General features: G+C 42.2%; 1 protein-coding gene across 1 annotated transcript in view; it reads right to left on the reverse strand.

Moving 5' to 3' along the window:
* Positions 1-16892: 16892 nt before the first annotated feature.
* LOC117476112 (serine/threonine-protein kinase 32C-like) overlaps positions 16893-21908 on the reverse strand; it is a 114249-nt gene continuing 109233 nt past the window's right edge. The window contains exon 13 of the mRNA XM_034122488.1: positions 16893-17006. The gene's annotated coding sequence lies outside the window, so the exon portion shown is untranslated. The remainder of the gene's footprint in view (positions 17007-21908) is intronic.

Genomic DNA, 21908 nt, shown 5'->3' on the forward strand with positions numbered 1-21908 from the left:
ACTCTGACCATGTGAATGTACATATATACAGATATGTGAGCAACGTAAAATATATAAATATTTAAATGTGCAGGTAGTGCGGGTATAAGTTGTATGTGCATAGAGTAAATATTTAGCTTTTAAAGTAGGCTTAAACTCAAACTAGAATACAAATCGGCCTGGGCCTACATACAAATATTGATACAATATTGGAAAGATGGAAATGGAGAAAATACAGAGCTGTTCTTGGATGATACAAGGAAATAAATAACTGAAAATTCAATCAGCGTTTGGCCTGAGGGTGGCGCCAGAGGAACAGACATGGTCAGACATGTATGCCAACATTTCAAATATACATACAATAACAGTTACACAGAAACAAACTGTTGTGGGAGAAGCAATTACATTGAAAACAACATTTTGTGAGGGTGTGAAGGAGGTTCAGCAGTGTGAAGAAACATGCAGGAGTTTCTATCATCATACATGTGGGGGAAACTTCTGTAGCAATGGAGAGTCAGGACTCAGAGAGACACGAGGAGAGCTGGAGCTTTGATGGCAAACACTGATGGTTTATTTGGAGCTTCGGCCGGAGAATTGACAAGACAGGTTGTGTGTCACGAGTTGACACAGCGGTTGCCAAACCAATTCTGAAGAACTCTTTCTGTAGCTCGAGGTTTTAACTAGTTCGGAGTGTAATAATCAACATTCTTCATCAGTGAGACTAAACAATGATGGACCCTGAATCTAACTAGAGCTCTCGTCCATAGAAAAGAATGTGCGCCAGGGAACCTTCGTCCCTGATCAGTAAACTACCTCATGGCGGCTTGTGCTCGGTCATAGACTGGCAACAACAATGCGCCCAGCCTGCTCCTCCTTAAGAGAGATAGCAGCAATACCCAAGCTGCCCCTCCTTAAGAGAGATAGCAGCAATACCCAAGCTGCCCCTCCTTAAGAGAGATAGCAGCAATACCCAAGGCCGTAGACCTATGCCGTGGGAAAGGAGACAGTGAGAGGAGAAAATGATGAACTGTGTCGAAGGTTGAATACCTAAGCAAATGATTCCCTAACACTACACACACCTGTTCCAAAACCCTCTGGAGAGTTCATGTTTAAACTATAGTTTAGTTTATCACGACTTTTCCTCAATCCACACATCAGTGCATATGAAATCCTTCAGCTTCAGCTACTTGTTTACAGCAGCAGGATTTACCACCAGGTGGAAATTAAACCCATATTGAGATTTTTGGTGTTATAAAAGTAGTAGTAATTAAACCATACTCATTATTGTTATTGGTGGCATTTATGGTGCCCTAACTTAATGAGGTTTTTGTGGAAAACACGTCTTGTTGGACAATTACTTACCAGTGAATGACTAATAAAAAAGAGATAGAAGGTTTTAGTGAAGTTAATAACACAATGTTTGACTTTACAGTACATTGCAGAGCTTTTTGAGTTCTTCATCAGAATGAGCAGACTAGGTTTCGAGATGAAGTCACTCACCCTCTGAACCCATGTGAGATGTATCATGTTCTGTGTCATCAGAGACGGGTGCCCTGGCATACTGACCAACATACATTTACTACCTGTGTTTCAAAGGAGGATATATTTACCCTGAATCAGCCTAAAATACCAAGTGCAACACATGTAGCCTTCAGGGATGGACTACCCACAGCTCTATGATGTTACAAATCCAGTTAAACAGTTGCAATCCATTTGGTGTCATACATTTGATATGAATGAAGAACAAGACGTATTACAACCCGACCCAGGGTTCCTGCTGAACTCACAGTGTGTTGGACAGGCTGGCTGTCAGCATGTCTGTACAGGTGTTTCTGTAATGACCTCTAACAATGGATACTTGCCTGGTTACTGACTCTCATGTCGTTTCTGGTTCGTTCAGTTTCTGGTTCAGTCCTTTTATATATTGTAACTGAATATGCTTTCCGATACACGTAAACTAATCTGGTCTCCCATCACCGGTAAAACAATTGATCCGGGCTGATATATGATTATTATAGGTCTCTTTTCACAGTCATAGTGTCTCTCTTTGTAGTCATAGTGTCTCTCTTTGTAGTCATAGTGTGTAGTCCTAGGCCCTTTCTCATGTCATCAAATGTCCCTACTCGACTCCTCGACTCCTCGGTCCGGTAGTGACCCGGAAATGAATTTTAGCGCGCCATGTTGAAGGACATCTCATTTCTCGAAATGCACATCGAGGACCGAGCATCGAGCGTCGAGGAGGCTCTCTGGAGGAGCTATAACCGAGGAGACACTGATGGGTCCTCCACGGCTCCTCCGCGGATGCATTTCCGGGAACGGTGGAGGCGTGACGCACGGCCGGACTTATCTCAGCCAATGACAGCTCTGCATGCATCCCCTGGATATTATTTTATTAACTGCTTTCATCGCGACGCTATGTTTACAGTGAGAACAGCTGTGAGGTCCGTGCAGAAAGCAGAGCAGTGTGTATAATATATATCACTCAGTATAACAGGCCTACTCTCTTTATTTGCTTTAGTTTAGTAGATATCTACAAACAAAGTCGATATTTTTCTAAAACCATTTAGTGCTTCACATAATAAAATACACAACGGCTGTAGCCTAATTATATGCTTCAGGAGCTGTAGGTGCGTGTGTGTGGTGTAGGTGTGTGTGTGTGTGTGTGGTGTAGGTGTGTGTGGTACAGTGTGTGCGTAGATGCAGCGGACAGACAGGTCTCAGTTGGTTTGGTGTCCTCTGCTTACTTGTAATACTTGTAAATAAAACTTTTGGCCCGTCATTTATTTCCCTCATTGTAGCGACCAGAGAGGGGAGAGGGGGGATATATCCAGTCTCTGATAGTGTTACGTTATTATGAGAGTGCTCTGTTTGATTCTGAAATTGTATATATTTATATAAATATATACATATATGTGTGTGTGTGTGTGTGTGTGTGTGTGTGTGTGTGTGTGTGTGTGTGTGTGTGTGTGTGTGTGTCTGTGTGTATGTCCGCATCTGTAGCCTGTTATTGTCTCATTATACCGCACTGTGAATGAATTAAAAGTAAATATATAAGTGGTCATGAACACATCTGTCCATCAGACAGAGGGCTGTGCCTCCTGTCATCATTAACGGACGTCTCTTTAAAATGACCGCTCAGAGGAGAGGAGTTCTCATTTCTCTAACCGCCTGCTGCTTCCCCTCCTCTCTCCTCGGTTCCCCTCCTCGGCTCCTCCGCTCGCATCTCCTGTGGGCGGGACTAAGTCTCGAGGATAGGAGTCGAGGAGGGGAGTCGAGGAGGGACATTTGAAGACATGAGAAAGGGCCCTAGTGTCTCTCTTTGTAGTCATAGTGTCTCTCTTTGTAGTCATAGTGTCTCTTTTCGATCAATTTGTTCCTCTACTTTTTGTGTGTCTTTGAAGTTTTTTCAATTTGTCGTTTTTTTGGTATTTCTTTATATTTTGATCTGTGTTCGTTAGTTTTAAAGCCATTTGTTGCTCTTTGTTGTCATTTTGAACATCTTTGTAAATGCTTTTTGTCTTTTGTAGATACTTTAGTAATATTGGGTCTCCTGTGGTCATTTTGTGTCTTTTTGTAGTTGTTGTTGTGTTGTTATTGTGTTTATTTGTGATTGTTTTGGGGGCACCTGACTCTTTAGGCCCTGTTATTCAGGCCTGTTTTGTAATCGATCCATATCTATCGCTCTCCCTTTCATCAAAACCCAAAATCAATCAGCACATTTGACCCTAATGACCTGTTAAACTCTCCGTATTGAATTCTCGCTTTTAGGACCTCAGATGTATCACTCAACATCACATCTGCTCATTGCATCCAGCACACACACTTCTACCTTCCCATAACAGCATCCATCAGATCGTCACACACACACACACACACACACACACACACACACACACACACACACACACACACACACACACACACACACACACACACACACACACACACACACACACACACACACACACACACACACACACACACACACACACACACACACACACACACACACACACACACACACACACACACACACACACACACACACACACACACTGACACTCAGACAGCTGTGGTTATATGTGTGTGTGCTGATGTGTAAGCCAGCATTACATTCTGCTACAGCTGAAAAATGTGGTTGTTTTGAAATGCAACAACAGAAAGCAGCACTTTGATGACTTCTACCTCCACACGCTGCGTTGGAAATCTCTACGTCTTCAGTGCACTGCTGATCGTGCTTCTGTTCAACCAAAGCACACATCTTCAGAGACTATTCCAACCAAATCCCCGTCAGCGAGGACCCACCATGCAGGGCAGACATCTGAGAGGAAATGGACTGACTGTCCCCTCCATGTTGGCCTCCTCCCTCTGGCAGCGCTCCCATCAGTGTAATGGAGCTTTAAAATGTTTCTGTGTGAGATCTGTGTGAAATCACTGCAGCGTGATGCTCCGGCACGGCTGTACATGAGAGAAAATGTGCAGAATGAGATGTGGGAATTATTTCTGGCCTGCTCGGCTGGAACAGCAGTTATAGCTTAAGGAAGAAAAGATTTTAGGGTCGATGTTGGAGTAAATGACTTGTTAGGAGGATAAAGTCTGCAGCGTGAGATCAGCAGAAAAGAAAATAGATAGATAGATAGATAGATAGGTAGGTAGATAGGTAGGTAGATAGGTAGGTAGATAGATAGATAGTTTGATAGATAGATAGATGGGATAGCTAGATAGCTAGTTGGATAGATGGAAAGACAGATAGATAGATAGATAGATAGATAGATAGATAGATAGATAGAAAGATAGTTTGATAGATAGATAGATAGGTAGTTTGATAGATAGATAGATAGAAAGATAGATGGAAAAATAGATAGATAGATAGTTTGATAGAAAGATAGATGGAAAAATAGATAGATAGATAGTTTGATAGATAGATAGATAGATAGTTTGATAGATAGATAGATGGAAAGATAGATAGATAGATAGTTTGCTAGATAGATAGATGGATAGATAGTTTGATAGATAGATGGATAGATAGTTTGATAGATAGATACCCAGCTAGAAATGTTGGTTCTAAAACATTCTGAGAATGTTACATTCATTGTTTCTATGAATATTTTCAGCGGGAAGTTTTCTTTTGGTTCCCAGAACGTTCTTCTGAAAGGTAGGATAACGTTCTTTAAAAACATTCTTAAAATGTTTGGTGATAACCTTCCTAAAATGTTTTTGATAACATTGTTAGAACATTATGCCCTACTATTCTTAAAACGTTTTCAGCAGAAGCTTTTATTTTGGTTCCCAGAATGTTCTTCTGAAAGGTAGGATAACGTTCTCTAAAAACATTCTTAAAATGTTTTTGCTAACATTGTTAGAACATTATGCCCTACTGTTCTTAAAATGTTTTCAGCTGCAAGTTAGATTTGTTTATGTTGCCAGAATGTTATTATTTTAGAGAAGGATAACATGCTTTATGTTTAAAACATTATGCAAATGTTCTGTGGTAACAATTTACTAAAATATGTTTACATTATTAGAACATAAAGACATAATATTCCTGTAATTGTTCAACTCAAAATTCCTGGGTAAGTGGACTGACCACTGTGGTCATTAGGATGATTTTGATAGTTTACTTAACTATTGGAATTTGACTATTAACATGTAAAAGGATGAATCGGAATCAGCTGGTGAAAGTAACATTTGTTTATTAGAAAAGGGGAGCTGGGAGTGGAGGTTGGTTATGGCAGCAGTGGGAAACAGTTGTTCCAGGGTGGAGAGGCCTGGCTGGTCTTGGGAGTGTGGAAGGCCTTGGATTCTAGTGATGTTACGTATTGCGCCGAGGCTTCGGAGCGTGTGTCGAGTAATCCCCGAAGCTTTTTGTGAAGCATGTATCGAGGCTTGTATCGTTTTGGGCCAGTGACGTCATCGATGACAAACGAAGCCTCGCTGCCTGTCGATACCACGTGACTGCTTCAGAAAGCGATTCAGATCGGTTGAACCGTTGAACCACAACGCTCATAATACCCATGGATGTATAATAAGAACCATATTACCCCTCCTGTACCCGGGTCCGCTGGTGACACGATGGAATTAAAAGAGCTCAGACCCTCACTTATATAGAGGTCGGAACATGTCATAAGTATAAATAGATACAAGCATAAATAAATGTAGGAACATGAATAAATACAGGAATAAATACAATCAAGTGTTTTCAGGGAGATTCAGTGTGCGGGCTGTGGCTCAGCTGGAAAGCAATTGACTCACGACTGCAGGGTCCCTGGTTCAACGACTGAACAATACGTCTTTTTTGTTGTTTATAAAAGCTACAGCTAAATGAGATAATGTAGTTAATAAATGTATTCTTTGATATGGTTTAGCCTTTCTCAAGCTACAACATGTTTACGTTTATGAATATTATTAAGGAATACAAATCCCTCTTTGCAATGTTTACCAGCCTCCTTAGGCTTTTCAATCACAATCATTCAACTGGAATAAAAACAATATTGTTAACATGAAAATATGATTTTATGTTCCTTGTTAAGAGTTATTCTAAGGCTTTACTCATTGGGAACTCGGTATGAGATAGAGTACACTATTGAGATGTCAAATCTGCCTGTTTTACACACTTTGACCAACAGGGGGGTTTGTGTTCAAATGAAGCCCATGATGAAGCCTCATGAGATGAACCCTTTTGCGAACCAATTGGCTGGAAAGCTTCAAAGCTTCATAAGGCTTCATCTCGCCATCACTATTGGATTCCTCCTGGGAGAGACATACAAATGAGTGTGAGGCAAAAGCAGGCAAAGTTGTCAAAGAATATGCTGGTAAAAAGCTACAAACCGTTCACAGCAACAATCCGGCAGGGAATGAGTGCAGGCTGCAGGCTTTCATAGTGTGGCTGATGAGCAGGTTGCAGGTGTGGTTGATTGGAGATTGCTCCCAGCCGTGTCGAGCAGACCAGCAGGCAGAGAGAGAGACACACAGTAGAAACAAACACATACAAACACTAACAGGGGTTTCAGGGACGGGCAGTGGCAGTCGGTCCGTTCTTCTTTATGTCTGTCGGTCTCAAATCTAAAGGGTGCAATAACGATTTTTATCCAATATGCATAAACAGCGGACACTGTTTATACGCAGCCCTCACAAACCACACACGGCCAGATAGCTTATCTAACAGTTAGAACCTACATACGAGACACAACCTTTATAGTCAGAAAAAAGTGTGATTATTTTCGGATATTTTACACATATGATATTATGAATACTGTGGGCCTACATACCTTAGTGTGATTATAAGTGCATGTGAGTGAATATTGGCATGCATACATTTGTTTTTATACGTCCTGTTCATTGTCTCAATGCGCTCATACATCTTAAGAAAGTTATCACCAAAGATGTTAAGAATGTTTTTAGAGAACGTTATCCTACCTTTCAGAAGAACATTCTGGGAACCAAAATAAAACGTCCCGCTGAAAACGTTTTAAGAACAGTAGGGCATAATGTTCTAACAATGTTATCAAAAACATCTTAAGAAGGTTATCAAAAACATTTCCAGAATGTTTTTAAAGAACGTTATCCTACCTTTCAGAAGAACATTCTGGGAACCAAACTAAAACGTCCCGCTGAAAACATTCCTAGAACAACGAATGGTAACAAACATTTCTAGCTGGGAACTCACACATGCCACCGCAAACATGCAATATCTGCTTACAGCTTATCATGAATTACGTGCTTGTTTGTTTTTTTCCAAAGGAAAATATGGTGACATCAGATTTTATTTTTAAACATCCTTTTCAAACAAATGCAACAAGTTTGTTTTTTAAAGCGCTCTAGAAATAAATCTGACGTTGACCATGACCGTGTTAATATTTGCCATAACAGGAACGTTTTATAAAAAAAGTATAACATCCTGAAAACATTTTCAGAATGTTTCTTGGAGAATGTTCTTCATTTGTTATCATGTAACATTAAAGGAACATTTTATAAAGAACATCTTTAATGTGTTACCCAACAACGTCCAAAACACATTATTAGAATGTTGCAGGCAAAACGTTCCACCTTTGTTAACATATCACATTAAAGGAACATTTTATAAAACACTTTCTGTCATCTCAGGCCTCAAAAACATCCTGAAAACATTTTCAGAATGTTGCTTGGAGAATGTTCTTCATTTGTTATCATGTAACATTAAAGGAACATTTTATAAAACACTTTCTGTCATCTCAGGCCTCAATAACATCCTGAAAACATTTTCAGAATGTTGCTTTGAAAATGTTCTTAATTTGTTACCATGTAACATTGAGGGAACGTTTTATAAAGAACATATTTAATGTGTTACCCAACAACGTCCAAAACACATCCTCAGAATGTTGCAGGCAAAACGTTCCACCTTTGTTAAAGCTCCCATGTCATGCTTTTCCGGTTATTACCCGTCCCCTTGTGTGTTATGAAGGTTTTTATGCATGTAAACGGTATGCAGAGTCAAAACCCTCAAAGTACACCCTGTAGCGAGTAAAACTCTAACACAGAAAATACCTCCCCAAAACGCCTCGTTGGAGATACGTCACTGCCCATTTGATTCTTCCGGGTACCGCCTGATGTCATGCGGTACCCGGAACGAAATGGACCAATCCCGAAGAGCTATGGCCACACCAGCAGCGGCGTGTTCCTCCTCCAGAGGTTCGAAGAACCGGCATTTCACAGACGAAAGCTTCCAAAACATTGCCCAGTTTGAGGCCGGATATGCACAGCTTGTTTGGACCGTTTGGAGCAGGGGAAGATCTGGGTATACAACCTGTAAGTTTGCATTGTTATTTGTGTATTTATCAAACAAGACTGTTTAAATGTGTAAACTGTGTTGGACTGCTAAGCCATTGACACAGTGCTAACTGTGCTAACTAAGTTGCTAGAGTTTCCATATATCAACTCTAATATCAGCAGATGGCCTTGCATACATGTATCTCATAGCAGAAGAATGTCTGCATTCACACACAAAATACCTATTGACAGTATACTCCGGGTGATTTGCCGTGCGGTCAGTCGCGAAACGTAATTACATTATAGCTGGCGTAGCGTGTATGCAACCGATCTAACACACGGAGCTAGAGCTAGTTTTGGTCGGAAAAACATTTTTGTGATGCTACGTTGCTAGCGTTTAAATATATCAACTACAATGTCAGCAGATGGCCTTACATGTTTGTCATGGCAGGAGAATGTCTGCAGTCACACACACGGAATACTCATACAGTATACTCCGGGTGATTTACCGTACATTGTGACAGTACATATACTGCATGTAGCTAACGAGGCTAGCTGTATGCTAGCGCAAAACAATGTATTCGTGCAAGTTACATTGTATGGTAGCAGAATACCCGTATACGATTGCAATTATAAACACGTTATTGCTAGCCTAATATGAACCACTAGCTTTTGTTCATAGTAGTTTTATTACACTGCATTATAGTTGCCTTTCCTCCAAGCTAACGTTCATATCGTGTTAGCTACCAAGGTAAACAAAGCTAGGTTAGCATATTAGCAGGCAAGCTGTTCATTACACAACTACTACTAACGAATCTAAAACAACTAAGTTTCTCTAATATTTTGTGATTTGCATTTGATTTCGTCCAGCCAGATCCTGGCGGACAATCCATGACGGGGAAGGGACTTCGACTACTACTGAGGCCTCGTGCTAAAAGGCACCGCACCGACTGTGCGCAGGCAAGATGCGAGGAGGAATGGATGATATACCGTGTGTATATATGTATATTTATGTTCATTTTGTACATTTCTAAAAATAAAGTTTAATGGAAATACTTAGTAGGCCTATCCTTTCTTCCCTGAATTCATATATAGCAAATCATGATTTGATTTCTCATCAAACAGTAGTAGTTTATTACAGGTAAAAATAACTTACTCTTTGTTATGACCGGCTCGTAGGCCACAACGGAAAGACAAGGAGACATACACGAGTTTACAAAACCACGGCACATTTATTGTGGTAAATGCAGAGATAGGTGGTCGAGGGGAGAGGGTCGCTCAGTTCGTCCTTCTGCAGCCGCTTTGGAGAGAGACTCCGGGCCGCTGGGATTAATAGCACCGGCTACGGAGGTGTCCGTGATCGCGCTGATTACCCTCTTCAGCTCCACCCCACCGTAAGCCCTGCAACACACCTGCACAAAGGCCCTGGGGCCGTCACACTCTTCTATAACAACAGTTGTAGGTTCAGTTCGGTTAGTTAGTATAAAATATCAGCTGTACCGACGCCATTATTACACTGATGTTCCCCGAAAAAAGCGGGCGGAGCCTCTCTGGTGGTTGACTAATCAGAACAGAGTGGCCGAGCTGACCAATCGGAGCACACTAGGCTCACAGGGAGGGGGGGGCAAGAGCTCCAACGAGTCGTTTAGTGGAGAAAGTGAATACTGCTGAATACACATGCTTGACAGAGATGCTGTATGCGAAACCAATGTGAGTTTGGAAAATTGCACAGTATAAATCTATTTTAGTATACCTCAACAATGTAATTATGATCAGTGGAAATGGCCATGACATGGGCCCTTTAACATATCACATTAAAGGAACGTTTATAAAAAAACTTTCTGTCATCTCAGGCCTTAATAACATCCTGAAAACATCCTCTGAATGTTGCAGTTAAAACGTTATGTCTTAGTTAACCTTAAACCTTATAGGAACATTATTTGAAAAAATAAACATCCTAAAAAGGTTCTTTGAACATCAGATTAAAACGTTTCTTTAAAACCTTATTAGAACCAATAGGTAACGTTAGCCAAAGTTGTGAGAACGTTCCCCGCTAGCTGGGTAGTTTGATTGATAGATAGATAGATAGATAGATAGATAGATAGATAGATAGATAGATAGATAGATAGATAGATAGATAGATAGATAGATAGATAGATAGATAGATAGATAGATAGATAGATAGATCATAGAAGATAGATAGATAGATAGATGATGATATAACCGATCAGTGTCTATCGATCATATATAGATAGATCGTATCGCTGATAGATCCTACCTATAGATCGGATCTCTAGCTATCTCGCTCGCTGCTATTAATAGTCTCGCTATCCTATAGCTGCTCGCTCGCTCGTCGCTCGCTCGCTCGCTAGACTCGCTTCGCTCGCTCGCTCGCTCGCTCGCTCGTTCTCGCTCGCTCGCTCTAGCTCTGCTCGCTCTCTCGCTCGCTCCTCGCTAGCTCGCTCGCTCGCTCGCTCGCTCTGCTCGCTCGCTCGCTCGCTCGCTCGCTCGCTCCTCGCTCGCTCTCTCTCGCTCTCGCTCGCTTCTCGCGCTCGCTCGCTCGATCGCGAGCTCGCTCGCTCGCTCGCTCGCTCGCTCGATCGCTCGCTCGCTCGCTCGCTCGTTCGCTCGCTCGCTCGCTAGTTTTGCTCGCTCGCTGCTTCGCTCGCTCGTTTGCTTGCTCGCTCGCTCGTTTGCTCGCTCGCTCGTTGCTCGCGCTCGCTCGCTCGCTCGCTCGTTCGCTCGCTCGCTCGCTAGCTCGCTCGCTCGCTCGCTCGCTCGCTCGCTCGCTCGCTGCGCTCGCTCGCTCGCTCGCTCGCTCGCTTGCTCGCTCGCGCGCTTGCTCGCTCGCTCGTTTTGCTCGCTCGCTAGCTCGCTCGCTCGTTCGCTCGCTCGCTCGCTCGCTCTGCTCGCTCGCTCGCTCGTTTGCTCGCTCGCTCGCTCGCTCGTTCGCTCGCTCGCTCGCTCGCTCGCTCGTTTGCTCGCTCGCTCGCTCGCTCGCTCGTTTGCTCGCTCGCTCGCTCGTTAGGCTCGCTCGCTCTTGCTCGCTCGCTCGCTCGCTCGCTCGTTCGCTCGCTCGCTCGCTCGCTCGCCTCGCTCGTCTGCTCGCTCGCTCGCTCGCCCGCTCGCTCGCTCGTTTGCTCGCTCGCTCAGCTCGCCCGCTCGCTCGCTCGCTCGCTCGCTCGCTCGTTTGCTCGCTCGCTCGCTGGCTCGCTCGTTTGCTCGCTCGCTCGTTTGCTCGCTGGCTCGCTGGCTCGCTCGCTCGTTTGCTCGCTGGCTCGCTCGCTCGCTCGCTCGCTCGTTTGCTCGCTCGCTCGCTCGTTTGCTCTCGTTTGCTCGCTCGCTCGCTCGCTCGTTTGCCTCGCTCGCTCGCTCGCTCGCTCGTTTGCTCGCTCGCTCGCTGGCTCGCTCGTTTGCTCGCTCGCTCGTTTGCTCGCTGGCTCAGCTGGCTCGCTCGCTCGTTTGCTCGCTTGCTCGCTCGCTCGCTCGTTTGCTCGCTCGCTCGCTCGTTTGCTCTCGTTTGCTCGCTCGCTCGCTGGCTCGTTTGCTCGCTCGCTCGCTTCGCTCGCTCGTTTTGCTCGCTCGCTCGCTCGCTGGCTCGCTCGTTTGCTCGCTCGCTCGTTTGGCTCGCTGGCTCGCTGGCTCGCTCGCTCGCTGGCTCGCTCGCTCGCTCGCTCGTTTGCTCGCTCGCTCGCTCGTTTGCTCTCGTTTGCTCGCTCGCTCGCTCGCTCGTTTGCTCGCTCGCTCGCTCGCTCGCTCGTTTGCTCGCTCGCTCGCTGGCTCGCTCGTTTGCTCGCTCGCTCGTTTGCTCGCTGGCTCGCTGGCTCGCTCGCTCGTTTGCTCGCTGGCTCGCTCGCTCGCTCGTTTGCTCGCTCGCTCGCTCGTTTGCTCTCGTTTGCTCGCTCGCTCGCTCGCTCGCTCGTTCGCATCGCTCGCTCGCTCGCTCGCTCGCTCGCTCGCTCGCTCGCTCGCTCGCTCGCTCGCTCGCTCGCTCGCTCGCTCGCTCGCTGGCTCGCTCGCTCGCTGGCTCGCTCGCTCGCTCGTTTTGCTCGCTCGCGTTTGATAGATAGATACTTTATTGATCCCAATTTAGGAAAATCCTCTATCTATCTATCTATATCAGCACAATATGAGGAAATGGGTCCTTTTCTTGATTAGGATCCCCATTAGCACTAGCATTAGCATCAGCTGTTCTTCCAGGGGTCCACACAAAACAGTCAAACACACATTTACACACTATAACCACATACATTATACTGTATATACAAACACAACAGCTGATCTCATGTCATTAACACACTTCACGGAAGTGAAATAAAAATGATCATCCGTCCAACCAATCTTAAGCCAAACAAAAAATGAACAGTCAAACAATTATTATTTACTTACTATTACATAATAGTTAATAGCACACTTCTAGAACAAATACAGAGTAATTCATGGCAAACACAAGTCCTTGTCCATAATCAATTGTATTGGTCTATCCTGCACTTTCCGATATACTTAATACAAAATAATTGTAAATTATAAAAACATTAAAACAAATAATACTAATATAATATAATTAATATATAAGATAACAAATAGAAGAAAAATTATAATAAAAAAAATATATTAAATTCCTAAATCTAACAAAATATATAAATTAATGAAAATGGTCACAAATGTCCACTCAAGAAAGCTTCTTTAGTTCCTGCTGGATGTATATCTGCTTGGTGCTTTCACCTGAACAGAGCAGTCTGTGTGTGTGCACACTTTGTGTTTTATACACAAAAAGCTCTGCTGTTTTGAAATGAGACAGTGAAACAGAAAGGACACAATGAGTGATATGAAGGTGTGAAACGGTGGGGAAAGGAACAGTAGGAAAATAACCGATTTTATTCGGAAAACATTTGATTTTTACTTTTAACTTAAAGAAAACCAGTTTTGGTTTAATATATTATTTACACATCAGTAGATCTGCTTCTCTTTACAATTGGTATCTTTTTACCCCATTATTTATTTTTATTTTATTTGTATTTCTCTCTCCAGTTTTGCCTGTTTGTCTCGGCTGGACTGTATGTCTTTTGTCTGAAATAAAGCATGATATCCTTGCCACAGAAATACTGTATGACTGCTGTACAACTATGGGGTATAGAGTTTTAGTTTGGAAAGAGTGTTTCCAACACATATGAATGTTTGAGGGTAACCAGCTCATTGCTTTTTGGTTTAAAAAGAAAACGTAAAGATGGGACCTAAAGTGTTTTTTTTGGAATAAGCTCCTTACTATATTTTTCCAGGAGAAATGGTGAAAGCCCTGCAAAAGAGAGGAAGGATTTTGACAGCCCCCCCCCCCCCCCCCTCTGCAGAGGCATCCTAACCCCACCTCACTATCATTAATGTTCAATAACACTCTCAGGCTCTGGCTGACGCACACATGTTTCATCAAATATCAGCAGGCAGCCTGCACTGAGAGAATGAGAATCAATGGAGCTCGGCCCGCAGCCACACAGAAGGTGATAGGCAAACACAGTCCTTACCCTCAAACCTGTCGGCTTCACAGAGGAACAGATGATTGCCAACATAACTGTGTGTGTGTTGGGGGGGAGCTCTACCTGCCCTGCTGAAGTGTAGTCACTCCAAGAGCATAATGCAGGCAGGACACTCTCCTGATATTGAGAGCAAAAGATACTTTGAATACAATTTTAGTGCATGTAGATGGTATGCAAAGGCTCAAATCCCTGTGTTCAAACTCCGAACAACAAAGAAAGTGCAGATATTCACTTCAAGTCAAACCGTGGTAAGTGATGTTGAAGAAGTTTCAAGGCCTATAATGAACTTTTTTAAGTGCTCCAGCATTTGGATGCTCAACTTCAGTATCTCCTGTTGTCTAAGAATAGGTTTTGTTCCTACCACCTGCTTACATGTGGGGTTTAAGCATAAACTGATGCCTTGAGCGGTGCGTTCAAGTGCCTCTCAAGAACACAATAACCTATACAACCAACAGGATGAGGTGGAGGAGGTGCTCTTTTCAAACCAAACTACATTCAGCTGGTCTAAGACATCAGGATTCCAGAAATCTCTTTTTACCCCTTTCAGCTTTATTATTCAACTTTGAGCTTTTTCTCCATCTTAAGCTGCCAAAAAAAATCCCCAGCATTTCCTTTCATATTTAAAATGCCAACCAAGGTGTGGCTCACTTTTTTAAAGAGAGCTCTCCGTGATTTCTGAACTTTTCCAAAAATGCTGATGAGCCCACATTCAGAGACAAACCCCCGTCTTTGAGCTTACCTTACCAGCTGTTTTGGGCAGCTGTATAATTCATATGAATAAGTGAATGCATTATTCATGTGTGATAATTCTATTATTCATACTACAACTTATTCATGTATTATTCATATGTCAACCACACAACTTTGTCTTGTGTCTGCTGCAGAGTGGAGGACACAGTGGAGGAGGTGGAGGTTGAGCTGCTGCTCCTCAGAAGTGGAGCCCCCTGCTGGACGACAGGTGGTGGTCCTGCAGACCCCGAGCCCATTTAAAAAAATTCATACCTGTTATTCCTATGGTCTAAGACAGTCCAAAAATATAAAAGAACAGGAAGTCTCCCACAAATACAAAAACAGATGCTAAAACTTTAAAGTGTTATGAGTATAACGTCTGGAACGGCTCCATTCAAGTTTCAAGGCTTTTATTGTCATTTGTACATAGCTACAGTGTAGATATGTCAATGAAAATCTGAGGTCACAGGCTCCTCCAACAGTGCACCACAATAAAACTGATACAATTGTTAAAATAGCAAGTAATACCAATAAAATAGAATAGTGCAAGGAGAGTCTACATACAAGTAATTGGAATATGATATATTAGATAAATAATTTGTAAGTTGCAAACAGATTAATGTTATGGATGTTCTTTCAAAAGTGAATTCACAATGAATTGAGAAAGATGTAATAGATTACATTTAGCGCACCTAGAGACTTCTGAGTATGAGGATATTTTCTGTATTTTTTCAGTGGTGTTAGAAGTACGCAGACTCTTCACTTGAGTAAAAGTAGCAATAGATTGTAAAAATACTTAATAAAAGTAAAACACCTGCATTCAAAGTTTTAATAAGGTAAAAGTATTGGCTTCAAAATATACTTAAAGTGCAATAAGTAAAAGTACATGTTAAACGTAACGGCCCATTTCAGAATCATGTATTTAAAGGTGGGGGAGGTACGTTTGAGAAACCGGCTCAAGATACACTTTTTGTTATATTCCATGGAATGCTCTTAACATCCCGATAGCAATGAATATTTTAAGTGCTTTGACAAAAAATCCATAAAAAAATGTAATCTGTGGAAGCCGTACTGTAAAAAGCACGACCAATCATTTTAGCCGGCCCGGCTAAAATAACTGGATGGCCTACCTGCCTGTCAGCCTTCCATCTGTGCACAAACTTATCTCGTGCCCTCATTGGTCATGTGCGCGTTCGTGTGTGTTGGAGGAGGGGCTCTGTAAGGAAGTGACAGATTTTCTCCGGCTGTGTATTTTCTAATTCTAGCGATCTCGAGCCGGTTTCTCAAATTTACCTACCCTACCTTTAAATACTGGATTTTGATTATTGATGCCTTTATGTGTTCTTCACAGCTGGTCATTTTTGCTGCTGGATATTTTAACCTTTTAATTTATAACAGATCACCACTGTCTGTTTTGCAACTGATTAAACTATATTAGAGTAAAGCTTATGTGGGTCTCCCATTCATTCCTTATGAGCAGCTGCAGACTATACATGATCAAATAACAAGTCTTGCTTCTCTGGTGTTTCTCCAGGTTGATTTAACCTTCCTAATTTCTGTGGTTTTCCTCTTAAAACAACCAAAACATCAGTGGAGGAGAAAGCCAAGAATACGTCCTGAACTTTTAAGTATTCAATCTGTTCCCCTGACTTAAATGCAAACAATGTTCTCCAATTGTGTACATGCATATATACTGTATCTGCCAAAATGATGTTTTGATCGTAAAAAAAGAGGGGGTAAAGGTGAAGCTTGTATGGACTATTAACTAATCCTTCGACAGCTTCCTCTCTTCTTCAGTCCTCCCTGCTCATGTTTACAATGCTTGTTCATGTGAGAATCCTCTGCTCTCTACCTCCCTCTGCTGTCTGCCTTCAGTGCTATGGAAATGACAAAGACACAGACACCAAATTACAGGAAGGAGATTTATTTCTTTATCAAAGCAGTTAAAGCAGCATTTTTTAAACACGGAGCGGTTCCAGTTGGTACAGTAACAAGGCTTTTCACCGATCCCCCGTAAAGACCCTGCGGCACAAGAAAATTATGCAAAATAGGATCAAGAGGAGGAAAAGAGTGGCATGAATCACATTTTATTCCCCTCGATTATTTGTTTTCTCAACAGGGCACTGAGTTTCAAAGTGTATCCACAGAGTTAAGACATCTACAGGATGGCACGCCTCGAAGGTATCCATCAGAAAATGGCTGAATAGGAGACATGCTGTTGCTGGTCAAACACTAGCACAACGGCTTTTTTTTAAACAGCTAACGGCATTCAGAACATTAACACAAAGAAACATGTCGGAAGGCTTTGCAAGCATGGTACAATCAGGAATGATCACCGATATCAAGGAACAAATACTGTAGAAGAGTATTGTAACTTAGAAAAAAGCTACACTTAAATGACCTTTAAAATCAGTTATTATCCATTTACAAATGATTAACATTAGTACACATCCACTTCAGGCCTATATCGATTTAATGGTGTGTAAACTGGTTTAGGAGAAATTACTGAGCTTTCTTTTCCAGAAATGGAGACATTCAGTGTTTTCATTATGTAGCTTATTCTGTGTTGGGGTGAAGTTAAAGCCTGCCCCAGTTCCAAATGTGCTTCCTTTGCTGCACAGTCAATAACGCAACACTTAATCCACAACGGAGCATCACACACCACTGCTGACCTCATTCCACTCATCCAGCAAGGGTACGAGCCTGTATACTTGACAAAGCATTAAGACAACCTACAGGATGCCGTGAGGTACTGCATCTCACCTAAAAGTATCATGCCGTCCATGTAACACTGGGATTATACGATTTTTTTTACAGTTTAAAGTTCACAAAATTCACTGTCCAGAAACATTCCTGCAGGCCATTTATACTCTGATGTGGACTGTGTCTATAGTCAGGTGAGCCAATACGAAAGCTTGTGCATGCACAAATCAGCCAGTAAGGCTCAAGCTCCAGGCTTTGGCAAAAACAGGCTTATACTGTAGGTACATGCAAAAAAAGCGCAGGGCTCAACACTATTAAATTAATCATATATTTGGCAGACTTTGAAGATGCCGCTTTATATCCTTTTAAATAAGCTACTTAATCTAATCACAATATAGTGTTTTAAGAAATACTTCAACATTTCGGGAAATACATATATTCGCTTTCTTTGTTCAGCAAATTTTCCGAGACCCCATTATTGCAAAACCCATTTTATCCGTAAAATGTAAAATATGTTATCCCAAAAACAATATCCATTGCTCCAAAGGCCTATTGCTCTGAAGATACACACTCTCACTCTTTTACTATTAAGGCAAAGGCTTTCCCTATTCTGCCTCTTGTTGGCTAACATTATTTTTACCATAACCAACAACAGAGACCGCGAGTCCAGGTCCGATGAAGTCATTGACCTCTGTTTGTTAGAGGGTGTTACTGGGAGCATTTGGCCTCCAGAACAATGGCCTTTGGGATAACAGGCTTTGGACCAACTTGTAATATGAAGGTATCAGGATAATGAGCCTTCTGAAAAATTGGCAGTCACCAAGTTAAGGAGATGGATGCTCTCCACTGTTCCTAAAGTATGATTCTGTGGCTAGGAGATGATTAGCCTAGCTTAGTGGAAGCAGAACGACAACAGAGGAAGCCAAGCTAGCATTGAGGTTAGAACGCTTAGTCTTTTGTTCCATAGTTATTATTATTAAAAGTGTGGGACAAGTTACTTGCTCTTTGTAATAGTAGTTACATTATTTTATTATTTACTTACCGAGCAAAGTTATTAACTTACTAAACTTAGCTATCTCTTCAAGTCACAACAAACCATCAACAGCTAGCTTAATGTTAGCGGCTAACATTAGCAAGCCAGATAAGAACATCAACATTGTAATCATATTAATGCGTTTTTTTCTCTTTTGGTAGAAAGGTAACAAGGCACCTCTATGGTATCAAGCTAACGTAATGGTCTGTCAACTGAGCGTAGAGAGACCAAACTGATATAAAACCTAGACCGTACTGCCGTTAAACAGGGAACAAGCCCAATACTACATTGATACATTAATGTTACAATGCCAGTGTATAGATCACACATTTGCTGTGCTTTTGTTAGCTGAATTAACTCCAATAAGTGGGTTATCTTTTCTATTTGTATTTTTCTGATGTTTGGCCAGTCCTTAAATAGGCACGCCAAAGGCAGAGTTGGGTGTAACGCGTTACTGTAATAATATTACTTTTGTCGGTAACGGAGTAGTGTAACGCATTACTTTTATAATTCAGTAATCACACTACAGTTACTAACATTGCCCCGACACGCGTTACTTCGTTACTTTTATAAAATCAGTCATAATCACACTGACAGACAAGAGGGGTTTCCGCCGCAGGTTTATATGTACGTAATCTGCGCGACTTGCGCGTCCACATCTCCACGTGCAGTGCTGCATAAACATGGCAGAGTCAGCGATAACTTTCGAGGGGTGGAGGTATGCCCATTATTTTGAGTTCGTCCGAAGAATAGACAGGAATGTGACGGTGAGGTGCAAACTGTGTCCAGGCCAGAAGCTGTTATCCACTGCTGCAAACACCACGTCAAACCTCAACAAACACCTGCAAAGAACACATGCTAAGGTGAAGCTAATAGCTAAGGACCCCCGAACCCAGAGTGAGGATGTTGTGAGTGCGCCGCCGCCGACTCCGAAGCGGCACAAATTAGAATTTGGAGGACCGGTAACCAAAGCAGAGATGGACAGGCTTGTAGAATCCTTCATAGTAGAGGTAATGTTGCCCATTTGCACAGTGGAATCACCATCGCATCGTTCAGAGATATACTGCGCAAAATACAGATAGCAGGAGACAGAGGACAGCCATGGTCAGAGCTATCTGGATCAGTCTTATGCGACAATGGAAACTGAACTAAAGAGAACATTTGAAACTTTAGCAGTCTGCGTGATCTGCCTGTAGGGAGGGGCGGGCCGGCCCTGCGAGTAAAGTAACGAGTAAAGTAACGAGTAAAGTAACGAGTTACTTTATGTAGAGAGTAACGAAGTAGTGTAATATATTACTTTTTTTTAGTAACGACCCCATCTCTGGCCAAAGGCATTCTAAAGTTTATCAAATCAGGATAAGGGTATTATAATTTGTGTAGCCGAGCTTTTTTCTTATCAACTTAGATTTGTTAGAACATATTTTCAACTTGAATTGACTGAAAGTGTTCTTATTAACACATGAACACTACTGTGTAACATATGTTTACAGATATATTTAAGAAGTACAATATAAGACAAGCTCAAGTTTCATTTGTGGGCCGCATTCCATTATACCTTTTGAATTTGCTGAGGGCCGATTCAAAATGGCCTGCGGGCCACATTTGGCCCCCAGGCCGTAGTTTGGACACCCCTGTTCTAGAGTCTCCTAAAACAGCTAGCCTGGCTTTCTCCAAAGTTTAGTATCCACCTACTACAGTTTACAAAAACTCACTGCTCCACATTTGTGAGCATGAACTTCTTCTGACATTAATTAAAATGAAAGTATTTTTTTAATTACTGTTGATACCGTAATAAGGATTTTTTAACTTAAGAGTCAAGCTAGCTGCTTTCCCCTGCTGCTAATCTTTGTTTAGTTAGGCTAATCGCCTGTTTGCTCTAGACATGAGAGGGATCATCTCCTGTTTTCTTGTAAAGACAGCCAATAAGTGTATATCCCAGAATGTATACATTTAGCTTTAAGGTCTTCCTCTTACCTGAAATAGTTACTTTATACACAATATAACTGTATAAATGATAGTATTTTCACTTGCAGAAGGAACATTGACTTCATACCAGGGAAAAAGAGACACACAATCACACATTCAGAGTTCCTTAGAAATGGTTATGCAAATGGTAGAAAAGCTTTGGCATATTTTGCCTACAAGTTGTGCCTGCACACTTGGAAAGAAGAGCAGAACAAAAGCTCACAAGGCTCTTCCTTTTTTATATGTCGAGTTTGCAGTCCCACATAAAACTGTGGTGAGTTAAATTACCTACACTGTATGCTATTTACACGTTTTTACTTTATTTGATTAGGCCTTAGGGTTTAAGGTGAACCTTTGCTACATGTTCCCAGGTGTTCAGACTGAAGAGATGAATGGGACCCCTTAAATGTACCGCTATCACTATGACAGTAACAGGCTAGCTCATCTATATGATTTGAAGTACCAACAGGGCACAGCTACACATGTAAGTACAGCCCTGGAACAAGCTCAACAAGATCTTTATAACCAAGCACTTAAAGAGATGATGAAGTAAGCAGAATTCTCTAATAGATTCTTAAAAATGGGATTGTTAGTGATTGGCATTTACAGTATTCCCCCAAGAACAGGTTCTGATGATGAGTCAGATAATGGAGCAGGGCTAAAATACATCTTGGTAACAATCACAGACAAGCAACACGTTCTTTCTGATTGCTGCACTGATTTCCCATCAATTATAGAAGCTTATCATCCTAAAAAAGATTGGAAAAATAAGTTATCTAACACTTATGGCGCTTTTCCACTGCAGGACCTAGCACGGCTTAGTACGGTATGGTTAGGCCTTGGTAGGCCAGGCTCACTTTAAGCTGCGTTTCCATTACAGTTGAGGATCTGGGGTAGTAACTATAGTAACGCAGTGTAGGCGGGGCGATCGGCTGTTCGGCGGGCGGAGCAACGCTGCGAAAGACTGCCGTGACGTCATCTTCAATGCGAACCACAAAACCAAAACATCAGCAGTTAGCTGTTAGCACTCAGAGCTCACAGCTCCTCATATCTGTTCAGAAACTAGACAAAGTACAAACCACAGACTGTCTGTGTCATGGCGAATACAGTCGCTGGTTTATTTATGTCTGTAGGCCGTTGTTGTGAGTGTGGACGGAGCATATACAACGTTAGCTTAGCCTGATCGATCCGATCTCCATTCAGAAAACACGCATTTTAAAATA

Source organism: Trematomus bernacchii, unplaced genomic scaffold (genome assembly GCF_902827165.1).
Source record: "Trematomus bernacchii unplaced genomic scaffold, fTreBer1.1, whole genome shotgun sequence".
NCBI lineage: Eukaryota > Metazoa > Chordata > Actinopteri > Perciformes > Nototheniidae > Trematomus > Trematomus bernacchii.